Below are 8,899 nucleotides of genomic sequence, written 5' to 3' on the forward strand. Positions count from 1 at the left end.
TGTGGTTAACAAAATTACTAGTTAATTAAATTCACATATTTAAGTAATTAAATTGGAATAGTTAGTGGTAAAATCAAATGCCCTAGTATTCATAATTATTAATTTGACTCTCTCTTTACTTGAAATTGATCTAATTTTAATTGATTGCTTTCGTTTAATTTAGTTTATTTATTTTCAATTGCCATCTTAAATTTTAGTTCAAATATTATCAAAACCTAATTATCTTTGGTACTTAATTCTTAATCCCTTGGGTATGACAATCCTATTTTTCCACTTTATTACTTGAAAACGATTCGTGCATTTGCGAGTTAATTTTACACATCAATTGGCATTACAAAGGAGGAAAGAAGCTGAACAACAACAAAATCAAGTTGTGTTCAACAACCAAGAGAAGAAAAAGAGTGGTGACGCTGAAAGTGTGAGAGAAAAGAAAAGAAAAAGAGTGGAAAGGAAAAAGAGAGTTTTTATAAAAAACAAAGTGAGATGAAGAAGCTTTTTTGTTGTAGAAAGCCTATGATTGTAATGATGCACAAAGAAGCATATATGAATCATTTAACTAATCTTGATGAATCTGTTTTGCCTAGTTCCATTGTTTATGTTTTGCAAGAGTTCAATGATGTCTTTCTCGAGGAGATTCCAAGTAGGTTACCACCGGTTAGAGGGATCAAATATCAAATTGATTTTGTTCCAGGATCAATAATTTCAAACCGGCCGACTTATAGGAGTAATCTAGAGGAGACAAAGGAACTTCAAAGGCAGGTAAGTGAATTGCTTGAAAAGGGATATGTTAGAGAAAGCATGAGTCCATGTGCTATACCTGTGTTATTAGTCCCTAAGAAAGATGGAAAATGGAGAATGTGTGTAGATTGTAGGGCTATCAACAATATAACTGTCAAATATCGTCACCCTATTCCTAGGTTAAATGATATGCTTGATGAATTGTATGGTGCATGCATGTTTTCAAAAATTGATCTTAAGAGTGGTTATCACCAAATACGCATGAAGGAAGGTGATGAATGGAAAACTGCATTTAAAACTAAGTATGGTTTATATGAGTGGTTAGTAATGCCTTTTGGATTCACTAATGCAGCTAATGAAGCATGTCATGCATCCATTTATTGGGAAATTTGTGGTTGTTGATTTTGATGATATTCTTGTTTATAGTAGAAATTTAGATAAGCATGAAGAACATCTTGGATAGTTTTAGGAGTGCTTAGGATGGAAAGATTATTTGCTAACATTAAGAAGTGTGATTTTTGTAAAGATGAACTTGTATTTCTAGAATTTGTTGTGAAAGTGTTTAATCGAGGAGATTGAGTTTGGTTGCACCTAAGGAAGTCGAGGTTTCCAAAATAACGAAAGCCAAAGCTTATGCCACGTGGAGATGGTCCATTCCAAATATTGGAGAGATTTAATGACAATGCTTACAAGTTGGATCTTCCCGGTGAGTATAATGTTAGTGCTACTTTTAATGTCGCTGATTTATCTCCTTTTTGTGCAGGTGATGATTTGAGGACAAATCATTTTCAAGAGGAGGGGAATGATGAGGACATGACAAGGAGCACCCCAAGATAGAGTCCAGAGCCACTTCAATTCTCTACGAGACTAATAACCAGGGCAAGAGCAAAGAGGTTTAAAGAAGCACTAAATGGTTTAATCCAAAAAGTGTTCACATCCCAAGGAAGCAAGTTCATTACTGAAGATGAACTAAAATTGGTCCATATGATTGGAACGTAGGATGCCAACTAAAAGAAAGCCTAACACATGGAATCCAACAATATGGTGATGTGGCATGATTTGATGACATGGATGGTGACATGGTATCATATGGTGACATGGCACTTTTGCCACGTGGAAGGTGATATGCGCCTACATGGCATTGGCTGAATTTTATAATTAGGAAATATTAGTTTTTATTTTATGTCTTGATTGGATTTTGGCATGTTGCCTATTTTATTTTTCCAATTTAGTTTTATTAGGTTTTTAAATTACTTTCCTATTTTTATTAGGAAACTAGGAGATAAATTAGGTTTCCTAAACCTAACAACATTAGGCTTCCTAAACCTAATTTTCGTCCATAATTATTTTTAGTAGATTTAGGAAAGCTTTGTAATTTATTTTACCTATTTAAAAGCACACAAGTCGTTAATAAAATTCAGATTACAATTTTGATTCAACGTGAGAGTGATTCTCTTGGTTTTCTAAGAACTATATCGAACTTTTCAAGCTTTGCTTGTGGAGTTCCAATTTGACTTATCAATAGGTTATTCAGCACTCTATTGTGGCGTCTTCACCATACCAAAGTTCTCACCTCAAAATATAGGTAACGGATCGAGGTCTTCTATTGATAACTTGTAATTAGACGGTTTAATTCAATCTTTATTACGGGTTTAGAGTCAGGTCGCTGTAGGTTCATATCAATAACATAGTAACTAATGGCTCGTGATTAATTTAATTTGTTAATCAATCAATTATTTTATAGCATATTAATAAATGGTTTTTAATTAAATTAATTTAATATTTATGTTTGTGTATTAATGCCCATTGTATGCTAGGTGTTGTGCATCCTTACAAGGGGAATGCTAGGTTTTTCAACTCCCTTAAAGGTAGTGTTTATGTAGATTTTAAGAACGTTAGAAATAAGTAAGCTATATTTTATTTAAAATTTATTAGTTGTATATAATAAACATTTCTAATAATTTTGATTTTATGTGGTAAATAGCTTTTATAATGTGGAATGCACCAAAGACGAGCAAATCCAAAAGACCAAAATTGCATTAGATACAAACAAAGATAAATTAATTATAAAACAAAAATTACATTTTTTTCATTCTTTAAACGTGATTTATATATTAATAATTTGTTAAATATATTATTGTAGTCTCCTGCTTAACTAGGAACAACTGAATGTGGATATTATTTGATTGAAGCAATTTCTGGAAAATTATTAGAAGAACCAAGTTAAGTATGTTATTCCTAACTAGCATTGATCTCGAACAATATATGGTATATTTGCTTACAATTGATGATTTCGAAAATGATCTATAATAATTAATTATATTCAAATCAAATTAAATTAATCAGTTATATAATTTTTGATGAATAATGATCAAATTCTAAATTTATTATCAATTTTATAATTTTCATTAATATTATTTGATAGTTTTGTGAAAATCAAACAATTTGGACATCTTTTTTAGTGGGTGTGGAAACAACACTCTAAATTCAATTAGAAAAATAAATAAAATATGATAATAAAATAATAAAAATTACACAACATAAATATAACAAAAATTAGGCGATTGTACTAATTTGTGGAGAACAAACAACTTCAAAATTCTTAAATGCCTTATAATAAAGACGATTTTAAATATAAATTTAGTCAATTAAGTGAGATAATAGAAAATAACAATAATTTTTTTTGATAATAAAAAAATATTACAATAAAAACAGAAATTAAAGAAAAAGGTTGTTCAATAGTTGTATATCTGATTGATTAAGAGTTTAAAGATCACTTATTTTATTGTCTATTTATAAGTGAAAACTTTCAAAAATTGATATATCACAAATATTATTTTAAATTACGAATGAAAATTTTCTGTAATTCCTAAGCCATTAGTCCAAATCAAAGTTTTTTATTTTATTATTTGAAACAATTTTAAAAATGACCATGCATGTCGCCACCTCTCTCAATTTAAATATTAGGAACTTAGCCTTGTTTATGTCCTCATTTATTCAAAAAAAAATTTATTTATATCAAAATAAATAATTAGCCTTATTCAAGCTTTATTTTGCTTCAAAAAATAATTATTATTTTGAAAGGAAATTACTTACCTCATTTAGAATCAATTATTACATCTCAGAAAGTAAAAGTAGATTTATTCAGACTTTTTTAATTACATGATTAATTTTCAAATTTAATATTACTATTTAAAAATCATAATTTGGATGTTTAGGAGTAAAAAAAACGTAATTTGAGTATTGTTTACCAACATACCTTAAATAATTAGTTTTTTTTTATGTTTATTTTTCCATATTTAAAACCCAAATGAAATTAAATACAACTTAGTTACCAATTGTAATATTAACTGTACATAAATGACATTTAATTAACATTTATGAAATGATTGGATTTTTTTAATTTATTAATAGGAAAGTATTTGTCCATAATTTATTATCCTAATTTTTACTTGGTTAAAAAAATTGCTTTTAAAGTTTGAGGATTAATAATATTATTTTTATTGATGGAAATTTTAAAATTTTAAATTTTCACATCTCAATATCATAATGCATATTTTTATATTAACTTCTTTTATTGCCTACATTAAAAACTCATTATAATAGTAGGTATAATTTAAAATTCGAATACTTTTGTATTCTAATTGCCCATTTTAAATTAATGGACTATTTACTATTGGTAAATAATATCCATAAATAATTTATGCGAGCCAAATTTTTAAATTTTTAAATTTTTAAATTTAAAGTTTAAAAAATCTTATTTTAAAAATTTAAAGTTTTAAATTTATGTACATTCAATATGGGTAGTTAATTTCAAATTTTAAATTTTAAATTTTCAAATTAATAATTAATTGATTTGTGCTTATATAATGTCAATATCATGTATAAAGTAGTTTATTTGGTAAATTGTATAATGTAATTCTTCTTATTGATTAAAGGATGGCATGTAAGTAGATTTTTCATAATTTATTAATATTTTATTTTTTTATATGCAAAGTATTTTTTCATAATTTATTATCATATTTTTCATTTAATTAAGAGGATATATTTTTAAGAGTAATGAAATATCTACATAAATGACAATTAATTAATATTTAGAAAGTAATTGTATATAATATTGATAAATAAATATAAACAAATAAATTAATTTTTGATGTAAATAACTTTTGTTTTTTTCCTTTTTATTTATGTTTAATTGCATTATTTGTAACACTTACCATAACTTTTTAGTAGAATTATAAAGATAGCTCTTTTTTAATTTTTTTCCCCAATATATTCATCATTATAATTTTTGCTTGAGTTAAAATTTGTTGTCATGTATAGAATTCAAGTAAATTGACAAATACATAGATTAAAATCTCTACTATTGGTTTTATTTTAAAAAAAACTAATTTATATTGGATACCACCTTTCAAATTTTCAATTTAAATTTGTTAGTTTACTGCTATATACTTTTAAATACTTTTAAACAGTTAATACTTATCAAACATAATTTTATCATTTCTTTGGGAATATTTTCAAATATTTTGCCAAACACGATTTTAAATTTTAATATATAAAATTCATTTTACCATATTTATTTTACATAATATTGGAACAAAATTTGGAAAAAGACAATATACATTATTAGAAAACATTACATTATTGGAAACATTCATGACAACATAAATTAAAAAAATATTGGATTATTGAAAACATTTAGGGTAATGTAAATTGAAAATATTTAAAAAAATAGTAAATAAAATAAAATCATTATTTTTATTTTAATCCAAATAAAAATCAAAACGTTATTTTTCAAACATAATAGATTCTAACAAAATAAAAAATGAAACATCATAAAGAAAAAACAACTAAATTGTCTTGGATAAACGCTTAATATACATACGCTGCTTCTTGTTTAATGCAGGTTTTGCAAATTCAGGAAATTTCGGTATCGCGTGAGCGCCAAAACACTAGTCTCATTTTTTTGCTACATGGTCTTGACTTGAAAATTTTCTTACATCTTCTCTTTTTCAAATTCTTGTCCTCAATCAACTTAAAAAAATTCATACATAAAGGTGAATTAAAAATCAATCAAGAATCTTCCTCAAAAAACTTTTGTTTTTTTGAATTAGTTTCTGCGGCATATTCTAATTCAACATTGTCAAGTTTGTTATGAGATTCGTCATCTTTAATGAAAAAATCATAGCATAGTGCTTTTCCATGCTCATGATTCGAATGATTATGATGAGGATCCATCCAATGATAAAAAGGAAGTGAATTAAAATTAAGCAATAAAAAAAATAGAAAAACCCGAATAATCTAAATTGAAATATGAATACCGAAATATTGAATACCAAAATATTCTAATAACCAAAATATTGAATACCGAAATTTTAAACAACATAAAGCCGATACTTACTAATTTATAACCAAATATATTTGGTTTATTTGATAAATAAAATAAAATCAAGTAATATGTTTTGAATAGAAATCCTACTTTACCATGTTTAACAATTATATTCTGAAAAAAAAAAATATTTCAAATTTTTTCTATTAATAAAATTAAACATTATTTACGTAATATATTTTAATGGCAAAATTACGTATACCTTTATTATTTTCTATATAATGCTTACCCAAATAACTACAAATAAACTTACCATTAGCAATTGTTATATAAAATATTATATATATATATATATTAATATAATATACAATATCAATTGATTTTCTATATAAAATATCCACAATTAAATATCCATTCCATAATTTTCACAATCAATTTTACCAAAACTAAATAAAATCAAATATATATAATATTAATTGATTTTCTATATGAAACATCACAATCAAATATTCCTTCCATTATTTTCACAATCAATTTTACCAAAACTAAATAGAATCAATTATATACAATATCAATCGATTTTCTATATAAAATATTCATAATCAAGTATTCATTCCATTAATCTCATAGTCAATTTTATCAAAAATAAATAAAATCAAATATATACATTTTTAATATTATAGAATCTCATTTTGATTGTTTGACAACCTAATAATAATTAATGATTTTTTTTTTTTATGTTTTAGAGGGAAACTTAAGTACTAATATGATAACACGTGGCACAAAGCCATGTCATCATATTGTCCGCATGGATACCACATCGGACATCGAATGCAACAGTTCAAAAGAAGACCCATCATATCAAATATAACAAATACGACTATGCCACATGGAATGCCCATGGTATTTGATTATTTGATACAACATACAAAGCCCATCGTTTCTGAGTTGTTGTTATTTATGAGGAATGATACTACAATGAAGTTTACTCTGTCATATTAAAGGTCTTATACGCACATCAACGAGTCTTATATGGGTGTATTTTTTGGTGGTGACTATTCTAAATAGCATTAACAATAAAAATTTAGGAATCAAAGATTATTGAGGATTTTGAATAAGTAAAGCCACCTGCTTCAAATATGTTTCAATAGAACCACCATTCTAACCACAGTTCAAGAACAAAAATAATTGCCTCCTTTATTACCTTTAACTCGGTAGCAAGAACTAATATCTACATAGATATTTACTTAGATAAACCACCAAGAAACCAATCTATATTATCTCTGATGAACATTTTTTTGAATTTGTATATATTGATAAAAATAATGTCTTGAAAATAGATCACTATAAAGAAATGCAATATCAAAATAACCAAAAAGGGATTTTGATGGTGTCTAAAATGAGATTGTTTAATAAATAAATAAATTGTTTTATGTTGTTTTGAAATTTTAATTTAATTTAATTATATATATATATATAGATAGATATAGATATACGATTTTGAATATTGATAGCATAGTTTCCACCAAGAGAATTTGTTAATGCAATGGATTTGGTGAGCATTTCATAGTACATTGAATACTTTCTTCTTATTAAAGAAACAATTGAATACTTTCTTCTTATTAAAGAAACAACCTCAGCACCATAATATTTCTCATGCATAATTTGCCAAACTGTACCAGGTGTATCATTTTCCATATCTATCTGTATCCTTATTTGATGATATAGTGTAGTTGTATTGCCTTGTATAGATTATATGTAATTTTATTTAATCTCCTCTGTACATCAATGATAGAATAGGGCAGAACAAAGCCTTTTATTTCTCTCAATTCTCTACATGGTATCAGAGCTTCACATCTCTAATTAAAAATAAATAAATAAATTCTTTTCCTTTCTCCCTTTCTCTGTCGCTCTTGTTGATTCTTTCTTCAGTCTTTTCTTATCATCATCATGTCTAAATCAAACTCCACCAACACTAACCACTCACCTAACAATAATAACAATTATGGCATTCTTGTCTACATAAATGTCTCCGCCCAGGCTCCTCTCAAACTCACTACCGACAACTATACTGCTTGGCATGCACAATGGTACTCTTTATTTGGCTACGACCTAATGGGGTTTGTGACTGGAGCATCTGTTTGCCCACCTTCTAATCCTGACAAAATCCTTTGGATCCGACAAGATCATCTTCTTCGCAGTGCACTTCTTGCCTCTTTTGATCCTACAATTGTGACCTTTGTTGCCTCCTCTGGGTCTTCTCGTGAAGCATGGCAGACCCTTGCCACCATGTATGCAAAACCTTCACATGGAAGAATCACCAGTATACGAGACACCTTAAGTAAACTTACCAAGGATGACAAATCTATCTCTATCCATATGTAAACAGTTCAGAGTCTTGCTGATTCTCTCACTTTGGTGAATGAACCCCTTGGTCAAGATGAAATTACATTTCATATTCTTAATGGTTTGGGGCTAGATTATAAAGAAATCTCTGCTGCATTTTGGCAGTGACTCCTCTATTACCTTTGCCGAATTACATGATAAACTTGCAGATTATGAAGCTTTTCTCAATCGAAATGGATTAACCACTGGTTATGTCTCTCTAGTTACAACTAATTATGCCTCATATGGTGGTCACTCCTCCCCGCAACTTTACCAACCTCCATCCTAAATTCATACTAATCGGTCTCCTGCATTTGGTAAGGGTGCAACCCATTTCACCCCTTAGATTATTTGTCAATTTTGTGAAATACCTGGTCACACTGCTCGCAATTGCCGCAAACTTCTTATTGCTGCCCCATGATTGTCTACTTCAAAATGGCAAACTCA

The sequence above is a fragment of the Ziziphus jujuba genome, chromosome 4 (assembly GCF_031755915.1).
Source record: "Ziziphus jujuba cultivar Dongzao chromosome 4, ASM3175591v1".
NCBI classification, from domain to species: domain Eukaryota; kingdom Viridiplantae; phylum Streptophyta; class Magnoliopsida; order Rosales; family Rhamnaceae; genus Ziziphus; species Ziziphus jujuba.